General features: G+C 37.2%; 1 protein-coding gene across 4 annotated transcripts in view; it reads left to right on the forward strand.

The window, feature by feature from the left end:
• Positions 1-14,786, forward strand: part of Bmpr1b (bone morphogenetic protein receptor type 1B) — a 78,899-nt gene that overhangs the window by 8,501 nt on the left and 55,612 nt on the right. The window contains exon 1 of one of the 4 annotated variants that reach the window (XM_050121779.1): positions 11,842-11,900. The exons of 2 other annotated variants lie outside the window; for them this stretch is intronic. The gene's annotated coding sequence lies outside the window, so the exon portion shown is untranslated. Of the gene's footprint in view, positions 1-11,841; positions 11,901-14,786 lie in introns of those variants that run through there. One more of the 4 variants, XM_050121777.1, reaches the window with a different exon arrangement.

Raw genomic sequence — 14,786 nt, forward strand, 5'->3', positions numbered from 1 at the left:
AAGTTAATTGGTAGTGAATGTCGTTGAAATGTCATTAACTGGAAATGTACTCTTTTTATCCTTATCTTGCTTTATAAATTAGCATTCAGGCATTCAGAATTTGGTATTCCTTCAGGGCCCATGTATTCAGTACAACAGTACTACTCAGACAATCCCTAGACTTACTTTACATAACAACTTAAAAGAGGGAAGAGAAGGGGCACTGGATGCTTGGGATTGTCTTTTTCCCTGATCCATGTCTTGCATGAACCACATCTGCAGTATTCTGAAGTTACTGCAGGAAGCCGAGCGATGCAGCTGTCTCGAATGCACTGTGAACCTTGAAAGGAATTTCCTTTTCAGTAAGAATGGATATAGTTTGTGTGTGGGATGATGGAGCACAGGGTTTTCTTTAAGAGAAAAGTGCTCTTATGTGAGGAAAACATCCCCACATCCGAAAAAATAAAAAAAGAAAAAGAAAAAACCCAGTAGCAAGATGTGTTAGAGGTAACTATGTACTATGTGCTTATTAGGTAGAGTCCTTGTAGACTTTCATGATATGATTCTATGCCTTTGTCTTTGGTAGAGTCAACTGGTGCGTATATTTTTGGTGACATAGCAACACTCTGTAGGTCGTAGAGGTAGACCAGATTTGGAATCTCAGAACGTTAGTTCTTTGGAGTTTATATGTTCCGTTGAGGACTACAGCTGAGGCAGAGCAGAAATCTGAAGCAAGTGTTTGTCACATGAGCATCAAACAAATGGGTCACAGCACAGATATCACCACTTCAGAGGGTCAATTTGAATGTCCGAACAAAACAGAGCCAGGAACTTGGGTTTTGCCTCTCTTCTTTATTTCATTACATTCGACTTGATTCAAAGCACTTGTACTCATGACAAAGCACTTTTATGTTTGTTTGATTTTCCTGTTCCTATTCAGTTATCTATAATAAGAAAAAAAATTAAAGATCACATTTGAATTCTAGGGGAAAAACTACATACCCCTGGAAGAATAGAGCAGCTTTTCTTTGCTTCTCATCTGTTGAGGCAATTTGCACATTATCTCCAATAGCTCTGCCTGCAAAGGTGGCATCCGATCTCTGGCTTTACTCCTGGAGAGTGAGTTTTTCACACCTCTACTGATTCATTCCTCAGTGCTAGAATTATGTGATCAGTGTTCCTTCCCATTGCTGGACATACCATGTACAGTGACCCTCTAAATTCACACAATGTCCTTTCTGGCACTGGCAGCTGGTAGAAATTGTGGGGCAGAAGGTTGGGGGAAATTGTTCTCCTGTTTTTATTGGGTGATGTTGCTATAGTACTTATCCTATTTTTTTACCTCTCCACTGATTATTTATCCTGGGAGTGTAAGCGTACGCTTTGGTTTTGAAAGCAGAGTGAGAACACTCGTCCTTTGTTCTGTGGCTTGTTTTGATTCTTCCATCTGCTCCAGAAGGGTTTTAAAGGTCCGTTGAAGATATCATATCATCTGTTTTTATTTTATAAGACACATGGGCAAAATTATGGCCTAGAAGTTCTACAAGGCTTTACTTCTTAGTCTACAGATTATTTTATTATTCTCATGCTTAAATGAATCGTTACCTTATTATCTACAAAATAATTAAGAGTTTGAGAGTAAAAAATAAAGCATACTTATGGCTGTATTAAAATTAATAACATAATAGGCAATAACTTGACATAATTCATTGGTACTTTTGCAACTTAAGGATACACATGTCATCAATTTCTTTTAATATGACAGTGTTGGTTATTTTTAGAGGTTAGGCATAAAGAAAGCTAAGAATGCTTTCTCTTGAGATATAAAAGCTTATGCTAATTTTGCTTTTTTATAGCTTTACTAATTAACATAATGTGATTATGGATTAAGACAAAACATTATGCTTTATTATCTCAATATATAAATCATAAAGCAGGCTCAAAGGAATTAAATAGCATGTTGGGTCATAAAGTTAATACAAGGTAGTACCTAGGTTAAGATGGCCTGACTACTTACTATGTTGATTCTGTTATCTACACTATAACTATGTGTTAAAAATGTTTATATGATTCTAACTTAAAAGAAAATGTAAAAAAAATGTAAAACGTAAATTTTTAGAATCTTCTGTTAGTCAAGTTAATAGTTCAGGGAAGCAAACCACAAAAAGTAAGGTCGTCCTCACTCTTGGAAAATGTGCTGCATAGCTTATGAAACAGGGTTCCTGTCAGCTGTCTATGTCTTTAAAAGGACAGAAATGGAAAGCAAAGCAGTATAAACATCAAAAGTCATGAGCATGCTATTCACAGGAGATGAATGCAGATATGACAAGGAGCTAAATAAAAGAATTATAAGCTTAAGTAATAGGAAATACAAAGCTCCAGTAAGCCATCTGACAAAGTAATTAACCGTTTGAAATTGCCAAGATTTGGCAAATTGGGAAGGAACAGAAACCCTCCACTACTGTTAGTTACAAATTTTCTTTCAAGCTTGAAGAGTGACCAGTCATTCCCAGATATCAAAATTGTGTAGAATGGTCATAGGCCAAGTAAGGAATCTTAAGACCATGGCATTTAAAAGTACAACTGCTAGGATGATTGTAATAAAAAATTGCAATTAACAAGTGATCAAGTGGTTTGCTAAATATGAATGTATGTTCAGACAGGCACATGAATGTTCACAGTATTAGTCTAAAGAGCTGCAAAGTGTAGATAACCCTAATATTTATCACACGGTGAACAGATTGCATAATTACAAGCTTTTGTTTTTTGTACATTTGTAGAATCTTATAAAACAGAAGAAGTTAGAAATAAAGTCAAGTCAGTTTGCCTCCTACTCCATGTCAGCTGGAAAACTTGGGTTTTTTCTGTTTTTTTTTTTTTCCTTTCTGTTATTTGAAGGCTTTGTTATAGCAAATATTTTCTACAACTAAAATATTGACTTAGGGTTCCTATCTTAACTACTGTTTGCTTTTCATGATATTAATTATTTTGTATTTAAAGCCTGAAATTTAGTGAGATAGTTTATCATTTTATTATTTAGTTTATATAAAAGACTGTTATTCAGTTGTTAGTCTTGGTTTAGGTTGGGTCCCTTTTCCTTTGCTCACACAGCAGGAGGAGCACACCTGCAATTGTTCTGTCTTCCACAGGTCCAGGGAGACAGTATCTCACTAGACAGCTGCTATGTGTAACTGAGAGCCTAGCCATTTAACTTGCCCATCAGCCTTTAACATGGCTTCTTCAACCCACACTGAAATAGCTATCTGAGGGAAGGCTCATTCCTGAGACTAAGTGATCATTTCTTTACTGTAGTTGAAATGCCTTTCCTTCACGTAGAAAGGAAGGCTGAGACCTCATTCACAATGACAAGCCTGTCTGAAGTAGGAGGATCTCATAGTCATAACAAAGACATATTTTTATGGATTATTATTTTTATCCTTTTCTCTTTCATGGGCATGGGTAGGAATGGAGATCAACCTCGGGTTTTCAAGTTTATGTATCAGAGAATTCACACCGTGTGTTGAAGCTGTCTCAGGATGGGTTGACGCACAAGGATGGCAGCATTAATATACAGAAATGCAGTTCATTCTGTCGTGCGTTTGGAAGTGTACCTACCCTGCACAGTGCCGCTCGAGGAAAGTGCTTCCCTTCTAACTATGGCACCTGTAGACAGAGTGGTTGGAGTGTGGGAGCAAAAGCTAAAATGTGAGAATTTGTGGAGCTAAGGCTCTGTGTGGTACGGGGAACTGGAAGTCACCAAAACTAGACTGCAAAGAAACAATACTGTTTAAATCATGTCCTACTGTCAGCACTACATGGAAACCTGTTAACAAAAGAAATTCTGAGTTCCTAACCCAGATCTATTGAGTCTCAAAAGCCTCAGAAATGCATGTTAAAGGGCGGACAGGTGATTTTGGCATACAGTAAAGTTTGAGAAGCACCTTCCTAGATGATGCTGGGGTTCTTATTGTCAGGTGTAATGATTGTACTTCATCCCACAGGCAGGGGACTTTGGGGAACATTTGTGATTAGCTGTAGAATGCCTCAGGGGGACTGTATAGAGTTCAGGAGAGTCTTCTGCTGCATTTTTCTAGTAAAGAGATTGCTGTTTAAGTATGAATAAAAATGCTATAATATTTGTAATCTGATTAATTCATATACTTTAAAAAGCATTTTGGCTTGTAGTTTCTGTTGATTAAATGATTCTCATATAACCATGTAAGTGTTTGGAAGTTTCAGAGGAATAATTTTTATTGGCTATGATTAAAGGTACTTTACTCTGTTGAACTATTATATTTATTAAATGTAAAGTATTTTATGTATCTTTTCCAGACCTAATCTTGCTATTAACTCCTCAGGAAACCCTAATAGATTTAAAAAAAATAGCTAAGCACATTCCTTAGGTTATTTTACTGTGTAATGTTTTCCCAAGTATGTTTTGCATTTTAGATATTTTCATTTCTCTGGTAATCTTATTACATATCAAGAACACATGACGTGTTGGCATTTTATGGAATAACACATTTGTTCCAAATGCAAATGGCTAGACTCAGAAAACTTAGTCAGCCAAGAAGTTTACCCAACAGAAACCTATGCTGAATCTAAAATTAATGGTCACAGTGTTCATCAAAGTGAATGTCAATATTGAATGCACAGCATTAAGTAATTATTACCAAAATATGTCATTTAGTCCTGTAAATAAGAGATGGTGTGTGAAAAGGGATCATTTCTTTTGTGGAGTTCTCATACATTGCCTAAGATGATCTTAAACTTATATTGTCAAATAGTCCTCCCACAACCTCTGGAGTATCTAATATGGCACAAAGATGCATCATCACACATGCAGAAAAATAAGAGGTCTTTTATCCGTAGATCTGAGGTGGGTTTGACTGCACAAAAATTCAGTTATTAAACTCCTACTTTCAAAGTAGTTTTGATCATAATTGGAATGAATTTTGTTTACCACCAGAAGGCCATGACATTATGTTTCCACAGGAAGTTTCTTCTTGATCTACCTAACCTTACAAAATGCCTTAGAGTGTATTACACCTAGCTCTTGTCTAAGAGTTATCTGTTTGGGGAAAAGGCCTATGTGTTTTTGATGGGAATAAGAAAATCTGGATTTTATGTTTACTCTCTGGTGCTAAGTACTTACTTGTGTTTGTCTATCACTGTTAAAATCCTTTACTAGTTGAGATAAAAATACTGAAATGTTTCATATAAAAAGTTAGTTGTGGGCAGTATTACTATGTCTTTAAAACACAAGAAGCACTTTTCCTTCATTTATCACACCACTACAACACAGGCAAATTTCTAATGTTGTATGTTGTGCATTCAAGGAAGATAGCCTTGAGTGGGACCACATTGTTTAGTTAATAGTATATGAATGCAGAGAACAGTTTGAGAACAGAGCAGAGTGTAAATGATTGAAAAGAAAGTATCAACCCAGTTGAGAGCTAAGGGTTAACAAGATACTATCTTAAAAGAGAGCAAAATGAACATATTTCATATGAAGAGATGTTATAGTTGTGAACAGTTGATGCAGCGCTGTAGACAGGGCTGGTGACCTGAGGTGGCAAGCAGGGACGGATGATGAGAAGGTGTGTGGTCACTCAGATTCGGAAGCATGTGCTTTTCTTATAGGGCACATAGATCCATGTAATGAGTTATAGACAAAATAACGTAATCCTAGTTCCCATTGTCTCCCTCTCTAAGTTAATAGCAGCCCCACCCTTTGAATTGATTAAGACAGACCCCTTGGTGTCTTCCTAACCCTTCTTCTTCTCTTATGCGATATATGTAATTCATTAGAAAATTATTTTAACAGTCCCAAACTGGGTCTTCAGGCACTGTTCTTTGTAGCCATTAGCCTGAGGCAAGCATCCTGTGATGGCCATGGCCAGCTTTTTGAAGGTTAGACTAGACCATATTCCCTCCATACCATGGTCAAATACCTTCTGCAAGGAGTGACCGAAAATGGTCCTGGGGCAGTTTGATTAGTGGGAGTAAGAGGAGATGAGCTGTAGTCATGGATGGAGTTACCGAGGAATTATCTCAGCCGCCCGCATGAATGTTTCCAGCAGGCCTTCCATCAGGTCTCCATTTCTTCTCTGTTCTCACTCCTTCTCTTGTTGAACAAGTTAAGCCCAGCTGCTCCCTTATAACACGTGTGTCTCGAGGATCCAGCTTGCTATTCTCTCTGTCCAGAACACTCTTTACTTTTCCTTATGGATCACTGTCCTTCTTATCTTTCTTTGCAAAGATGACTTAATAGCGAGGAAATTCTAGCCATCCTCTGAAATAAGTTTCCAGTATGCCTTGTCTGCTTTCCCTATTTTCTCCCCACAGCACTTACAAAGATTTACATCTGTTCATGTTATTCTGTCTGTTTTTCTCCCCCCTAAAATGATGGAAAGCTCTATGTTGGCAAAGAATTGTATTGGTTCCTTTCCATTGTTCTTGGATTAGAACAGTGTGTGGTCAGAGTCTGGAACCTGTGAAGTGCTCAGGAAATTATTGCCTAGTGATTGAAGCAGGGCACATTTTAAGAAATGTAATTCTAATAGTAATATAAAGATAGTTAAGGGAAGGTAGGACTAGGGAAGAGATGCTGAAGCGTTAGTGATGACCTTCAGAGCAGAAATGATGAGGGCCTTGTTTTTTAGCACTTTTCAGTGGAGTCAAGAGGGATGCAAGGAAGGATGGCAGAAATACATAAAAGATTAAGATGAAAGTATTATATTCTGCACATTTTAGTGAAAATCACCAGGGAGTTGTCTGTGACTATAATTGTTTGGGACACTGAAAACTGGATGGATGATGGCTTTTTGCATCAGAGAATACTAAAGAAAGTAGATTGAGTGGCACATGGTAGTATGTTCCTATAATCCCAGCATTTTGCAGAGTTGAGGTAGGATAATTGTTAATTTGGCATTAGTGTGGACAACTTAGTGAGACCCTAAGACTTTTTCTAAAAAAAAATAGAGATAGATAGGTAGAAGCATTAAGAGGTGAAATAGTTTCAGATATACTGTTAGTTTTATGTATAGTTGAGTCTTCTGAGTGTTAAATGATTAGTTGAATACAAATATGTCTTGAGTCCAGGAGTACTGTCAGGTAACCTAACAGTAATCAGGAAGTAGAACCTTGAGTAAGCCAGTGGCCTCATAACACATGTTCCTGTGCCAGAGCAAGGGTTTCCAATCATTGGCATATTTACATATGCTTATCTTATATTTGAAAATAGTAATAAGATAAATATTACTGTAAAAGAGAAAACAAATCCCTGTATGTAGTAGTTTGAATGTATTTGGCCCCCATAATCTTATATAGAGAGGCAACATTAGGACATGTGACCTTGTTGGAGGAAGTGTTGGAGAATACCAGGTAGCACACCTTTAATCCAGACCTTGAGACTGGAGAGTACACCTTTAATCTGGACCACACCTTCTGGAGGAAGTATTTCATGGTGGGGGTACACTATGAGGTTTAATATTCTCAAAATACCACCCAGCGAGTCACATGACTTCCTGTTGTAGCAGTCTAGGTTCCAGCACCACATCTGTCTGAATGTCACCATGCTCCTCACCATGACAGAAACAGACTGAACCTCTGAAACTGTATGCAAGCCCCTCAATTAGATGTTTTCTTCATAAGAGTTGCCATGGTCATGGTGTCTCTTCACAGCAATAGTAAACCTTAAGACACTGTATTTCTCTGTTAGTATTTTTTCCTTGCTTAGTTTTTCTTGTGTCATCACCGAAATAAGAAGATGCAATATCTAAGTACTATTAGAGTACATAAAATTTACCTTTGCCTTGTCTGGCTAAACTCAAACTCCATGTTTTGCCTTTATAATCACTATCTTTTATTGAAAACATGTTGAAGTACATTTTTCCTTTAGTCACTGGAATGAGTAATTCCTTTAGCAAAAACATTCAGAATACATGCAAATTTTTAAAGGTTTAAATGTGTTCAAATAAGACTCTTGGCATGTATGCATGAAACAATACACAGTTATTAATAGTTTGTTCTCCACAAGCACATTTTTATGTATTTTTGAAGTTGAGATTTTTGCCAATACTCTTCATCTGTCTGGTGATTTTGTTACCTTATTTAGTAGAGGAGAGTTAGGCATCTTGAAATGGTCTTCAGTCTAGAAATTTATTAAACGATTTGATTTCGCAAAGGAACCATGCTGTTGGAAAGGTTACTTGATCCAGATTGCTGGGCCAGAATAGAGAGAGAAAATTTATGAAAATTTATAGAAATGAAGATAAAATTACCCAGTCTAATCAATGTTCATCTAAGTTGTGTGTGACATCCTTGACTTGCTAGCTGATCAGAACCCTTCCGTCTTCATCTCCTGCCCCCCCTTTGCAGTAAGCTCTGATGTTAGTGCTCTTTATTTCTTAGCTCTCATTGAAGACTCAGTGGGGTTCGGAAGCCACAGAGGCTGTATTGCCGGGATTGCTTTCAGGAGGGCATGATTCTGGTTTATTACTAGCAGGGAAATCACAGTTATTTGCGTTCATGTTGGGAGGAATTGTGAGAATCATAATTCAAAGATCTAACATAGCTCGGATTTAATTAAAATTCAAAACACCTGGCTATTTAGCACACTTCATAAACTTAGAATAATTGAATTTTCCTGAGTTCTCAGAGACACATTTGTGTGTGTGTGTGTTTATCTCTATAAACAGATTATAAGGAATTGTGTCACATGATTAGAGTCCCAGTATCTGTGAATGACAAAGTGGAGACTCAGAAAGCTTGATGCTGTGTTTTATATCAGAGGCCAGCAGTCTCTGGACCAGTACCAGGAAGGCTAAGGCTTCAGTTTTTAAAATATTGCTTAAAATTTCCTATTATTATTAATGTGTGCATATGTGTGTGTGAGAGAGAGATGGTTGTATGCTCATGCGTGAAAATGTCATTTTTGCATTTGGAGATCACCGGACAATCTTTTAGAGTTTGTGCTCTCCTTATAACTTTACCTAAGTTCTAGTGTTCAAACTCAGGTTGCCTGGCTTATGCTGCAAATGCCTTCAACCTGTCAGTGTCCCGCAGTATGATTTTGAAAGCTACTGTTCGTGGCATAGATACTTCCTTTCCCACCAATAATAATAATAAATTTTTAAATTAAAAAAATAAAGCGTGTAGGCTTTACTTCTACTTATTCGAATATGAGCACCCTCAGAGACCACCTGCATTATAGCTGAGTGGCTACAGTGTTTGACACTAAAGACACGAAGCCTTGAGTTTCGATCCTAGCAAGATGTAAAGATGGGAGTGGTGATGTCTGCCTGTAACCTCACTGCTGGTGTGGGAAAGTAGAGATTAAAAGTTCTAGGGGGGTGGTGGCCAGACAATAGAGCCAAACTGGTGAGCTCCTGGCTCAATGAGAGACCCTATCTTAACAATAATGTGGAGAGCGAATTTAGAAGACAATGGATGTTGATCTCTTACCTTTACACCAGTCGTACACATACACAAAAAGAGTAATACCCCACAGAAATGCTCCGAATCCCTGCCCCTTTATTAAATTTCTCTTAATGGGTCTCAAAATACTGTGACAGATATTTGATCAACTTGCTTCCTTTACGAAGTACTTATTTTTAAAAAGTAATTAACAACTTGCCACACAAATGACCCACAGGAATGTTCCTTTAAGATTTTATGCTGCATTATTATCACAAGGCCATCAGCTAATATTAAATGTCAATGCCCAGCAGGGACAAGTTGCTTTCCACCACTCACAGAGTCCAGAGTGGCACTCTGGTGACCTTGCAACTCTGGCAGTCTTTTGTCTAGTGCTTCAGTGATAGCCACAGGAAAGGTCTCATGTCATAGACTACAAAGTGATCCAGGAGAGGATAACTAGAGCACATCTCAATACATTACTAATTTTAATGTATGGAGTAAATTCTCTGATGATTTCTTCATATCACTTCAGGTTATAGGGTAGATCAATATAATCCATTTTGTTTACATGAACTATTTATTTTCATACCCCATTTATAATCCAGATAAACATGGTTCATGTGGGCTTATTTGTTTTACTTTACATTAATAAGAACAACAGCAATCAGGATAGTAGAGCCAGCCTAGGATGTGTCTATGCTCATGTTTTTGATAAAGTCTCTATATCCTTAGGTAGCAAGTATAGTAATATAATACTATCTAGGCTCATTTTTCCATATGGAGATGACAGTGATAATACCACCCATATCACTGTTTATCTGAGATCTTGGCATCCTTGAAGGAGCGTTTCCCCACGTGCCATCTTCTTTTCAAATGTTTCAACCTTCTTTCATTGATCCAATAACACTTCTATATCATTCGGTGAATGGTGGTAGACATTTATGAAACTACATTGGTAATCTTTCCTATTTTCTCCTGAATTTACTGGTAATTTTTCAGGGCATGGACCTGAATTTATTTTAATTTTTGATTGAATAATTGAATTGAATTAAAATAATTGAATTAATTTTCTGGCATCAACGTTTCCAAATAATTTAATAATTTTTAAGGTCTGTCTTTTTACTCCTGTCCCAGTCAAGTAGAACCATAAAATTAATTTTCAAAATAACCCATTTTAAAAATCTTATTGCATTTATTTGGCGTTTATGTGTGCGCACAGAGATGAGCGGATAACCTGAGACAATCAGTTATTTTCTAATACCATGTGGCTTCAAGGAATTGAATTCAGGTCCCCAGACTTGGCAACAAGCACTTTTATACACTGAGTCATCTTGCTGCCCCCAAATAACCTATTTAAAATCCCCTCAAATTTATGTAGTCAGAAAACGTTCTGGGCAGGAATCTCTAGATTCCACAGAGATAGGACATATTGGACATTCTAAAGAAGCAGAAGTGGCTAGGGAGATGGTTTTTTCAATCAGTGAAGTGTTTGTCATGCAAGCATGCAGACTGGAGTGTGTATCCCTAGCATCGCAATAAAGCGGGATATGAGGTCATACGCTGTGATCCAGCTTAGCTAATCCCTTGGCAAACTCCAGCTTCAGTGAGAGATCCTGCCTTAAATATAATGTGGAGGGCAAAGAGGTGACTCAGTGGTGAAAGTGATTGTGGGGTAAGCAAGAGAACAAGAGTTCAGATCCCCAGAATCCATGTACAACTTTGTGGCTATGAGAGGTGCCTATGATTCCAGCCTTGAAAGACAAAGATGGAATCAACAGAGCAAGCTCTCTAGGAGATGTTACATGGGAGGATGCAAGGAAAGGACAGGACAGGGACGGGAAGGAGGAAAGGGATTAGCGTGAAGAAGGAAGAGAGAAAAGACCACAGCACTGAGAAGAACCCTTGTGAATGTAATGATTTCACCTTGCTAAATTATCTTTGCTGGCACACTTCTGGTTCTTTGTCCCTGAAATCCCACGTATACTTATGGAAATGAAAAATATACAGACAACAAAATGTAAAGTGTATTTGGTTGATTCTAATTATTTTAGAGTGAAAGACAAAATAAAAAAATATTTGGTTAACAACTTTATTTAAATTAAATGTTCAAAGCCACAGCAGATTAAAGTAATCTATGTTTGGTTTATAATGGAAATTATATATATAAAAGTTGGGACCCATTTAAAACAATATAGTTATACTCTTTATTTATTGTTGAAAATCTCAACTCTTAAATCCCAATCTTATTTGTCATTTCTGGTTATATGTTAATGATGATCTAGTTCCTTTCAAGTTCTGTCTTTTTTTTTTTTTTTTTTTTTTTTTAGAATATACATTATGGACTCCTATCTACGATGTTTCATGGTCAGGGAAACAAAATAATAATTCAGTGGTTGTCACTGCTGTCCTGCTGGAAAGTACAGCCATGGCTTTCTCTTTTCCAGGTTGCTTTCAATGGTGAATCACAGGAGGAGGTGGTTTCAGAGAGCTTTGTTTGAGTGAGTGAATGCAGCTGATTCCTACTTTGACCTCAGGAAGCCTGGCGTTGCCCAAATCCCTAGTGAGCATCACCTAAACTTTGACAGTTAGGAGTAACCAGGGTCATGACTCCAAACAAGAGAGGGAAGCTGGCTTCTGACTGCTATGTTTGGTTTATGAAACATGCAATACCTTCTTTAGAGACCCAGATCTAATGTGGAAAAGGTTGTGAGACTTTCATAGTACCAAGACTTGCCTTGTTGACTTAGGTCAAACATGCTCCCCTTCTGCCCCCAACATCATGACCTTTGTACTAGTTACTGGTACAAGGGCATTAGAAAAAGCTGTTGAAATATTTTGGATCATTCAGGACTGGATGAGAGATGAAATAAATGGTCAACATTTCTTGAGAACAACTTATAAAGTCAAAAGTCAGAGTGTTTTTTACTGAGCATCACTAAGTGTTCTGATAATATGAGTCATTGAAGCAAACACTGACTTTAGAACTGAATGCTCACAGTCCTGCTTCACATCTGCTCTGCCTGGGAGCCTTACTGTTTTGTCTCCCTGCTTTCAGGCAACAGAAAGAGCTGCTCTTAATGTCTAATGAATATTTATGCAGTCCTTTGACAATTAAAGGCTCATTAAAATTCACTTCAAAGGAAGAGATTAAAAACACTTTTAAGACCAAAGAATAATGCAGATGCAAGTAGGAGCTCAAATTCCTTTTCATTGGACATGGGTCAGAAACACTCTGCAAGATGCACTCTGAGGAATGACTCCTGGTGGAAGGCGCATCTCAATGCTGGGTCAGGTTTTGGAGTCAAACTCTGTGTTTAAACCTCGGTTTCCACTCCTTCTAGCACTGTGACCTTTGGCTCCTCCTGATTAGAGCAGCTCCTGCATGGCGATGTAGAGAGAGCAGTGGGCATAACCACAATCTTCTTGGCAGAACCATCTCCATCAACCCATGAGCAGAGCTAAGAATAATAACTGAGAAATCTTTCCTCCCACTTCAAACTCTTTGACAACCTACCTACACTGCAGCCATTCGGAATCTTACTTTCCTCTTTCTGAAGTGGCGCGAGGGGGTGTGTAATGAATCCTCAAATCTGAGGACATCTTAATTTCCTTCATTTCATTCTTTTTGTCCAGTTTTCATTCCCATTATACTTTCAGATGTCCTGGATTACAGAATTTCTCATGGCTCAAAATTTGCATGTATTGCACAGGAATGCCTAAATATATATATTGAGATGCTGTCAAAGCCACACTCCTTTATATGATGCAAAGTGTGTTAAAGCCATGGTAGTTGGCTAGTTGTATTACTATATTGCATGACAATCACATGTTTGGTAATAGAAATAAAGAAATGCATGGGAATGACCAGATGTTGGCCTGTACAGTTATATGCCTGCTTACTTATTTATAAATAATTATGAAATAGAAGTATATATTAGGATGAATGAAGAAGTGGTGGAGTCTTCATTAACGCATTTCTTTTTCCATGAAGCTTTACATTGGTATAAATAATCATGGCCTTCGGAACCAGCACATTGTTATTCTGTTGTTAAACATATTTCCTTAAAAATTATTGTACTTATCTTAAATGACAGACCGTTCTACATTACAAAAGTTGGGGTTGTGAGAGTATACTTGTGAAGTGCCAAGAAACTGTTACTGAATTCAAACCTCATGTTTATGATAATGCCCCAAACATTAACAACAGTCATGATTTCTATTAAAATTTTCATCGTCTGCTCCTCTGAGTTTCTATGCAAATTATTGGACCTGTTTCACAGGAACTAAGTAAACGTGTCTTTCTAAAGCTATTATGAATGAGAGTCTAGTTATGGGTTTCCAAGCACTTATACTACATCTCTATGATTTAGATAGCACTATTTTGGATGCATTTCAGGAGACATTGTTGTAATCATGTTAGTGTTTTATGTACATGATCCCGATGACAGCTCAGTATATAAATCTTTCATCATTTAACTATGTTGGATATTCACTATTATTATTATTATATATTATTATGTGAATTATTATTATACAACTAAGTTTGCCTTATAATTCTTATCACCTATTTATTTAAGATGGAAAGATAATAGAGAACATGATCGATTTCTAACACATTTTCTAAGTATATATCTTAGTGAGGGTTTCTACTGCTGTGAAGGGATAACCACAACTGAAGGCAGAAATGATCGGACACTTAACAGAAAAGGAATCTCACACTCAGAACTCAGAACTAAGAAAACAGATAGGTGTTTATTAAGGGTTAGACTTACAAGGTCAGGATGTTCTGCTTGAACGATGGATGAAGATCAGATCCAAAAGCAAACAAAACAGCCAAAACAGGGCCCAGGGGCAAGCAGAGAAAGGAAGGAGGGGGGCCAGACACACTTCCACATCCAGGTAAATAGTCCAGGAGGCCACACTCCAGTAAGCAGGTAGGTATTAGCTGTAACCTTCCTGCAGCACCTCCCCCTCTTATTTAAATAAGAGAGTTCTAAACCTACTATAAAATTATATACAATAAGAACAATTAACAAGCCTATCTCTTTCCCAAAGTCCTACCTTAATTTGCAACCCTTTATATGCAGTAAAATTCTAGGGGTAAACCGCTGATTTTGTTGGAGAGATCAGGTTATTTTGTACCCTGCAGAATCCATTTCAAATGGTCTTTAATGGTTTTATGCTATATTTAGGTTGTCTTTCCATCCACTATGGTAGTAGATATATTGCTAATGTAAAACTTCCTTCAAACTTTTTAGACTTAGAATTGTTAATGTCTTAAAAGTGTTGGAGGGATTTAAATCATCATTGAATCCTTAACTGGGCTAGTTAACTTTGAAAATGAAAACTCTTTGTTCATATACTGTCCCTAATGATATTATATG

The sequence above is a fragment of the Alexandromys fortis genome, unplaced genomic scaffold (assembly GCF_014885135.2).
Source record: "Alexandromys fortis isolate MF-2015 unplaced genomic scaffold, M_Fortis_MF-2015_v1.1 scaffold_196, whole genome shotgun sequence".
Classification (NCBI taxonomy): domain Eukaryota; kingdom Metazoa; phylum Chordata; class Mammalia; order Rodentia; family Cricetidae; genus Alexandromys; species Alexandromys fortis.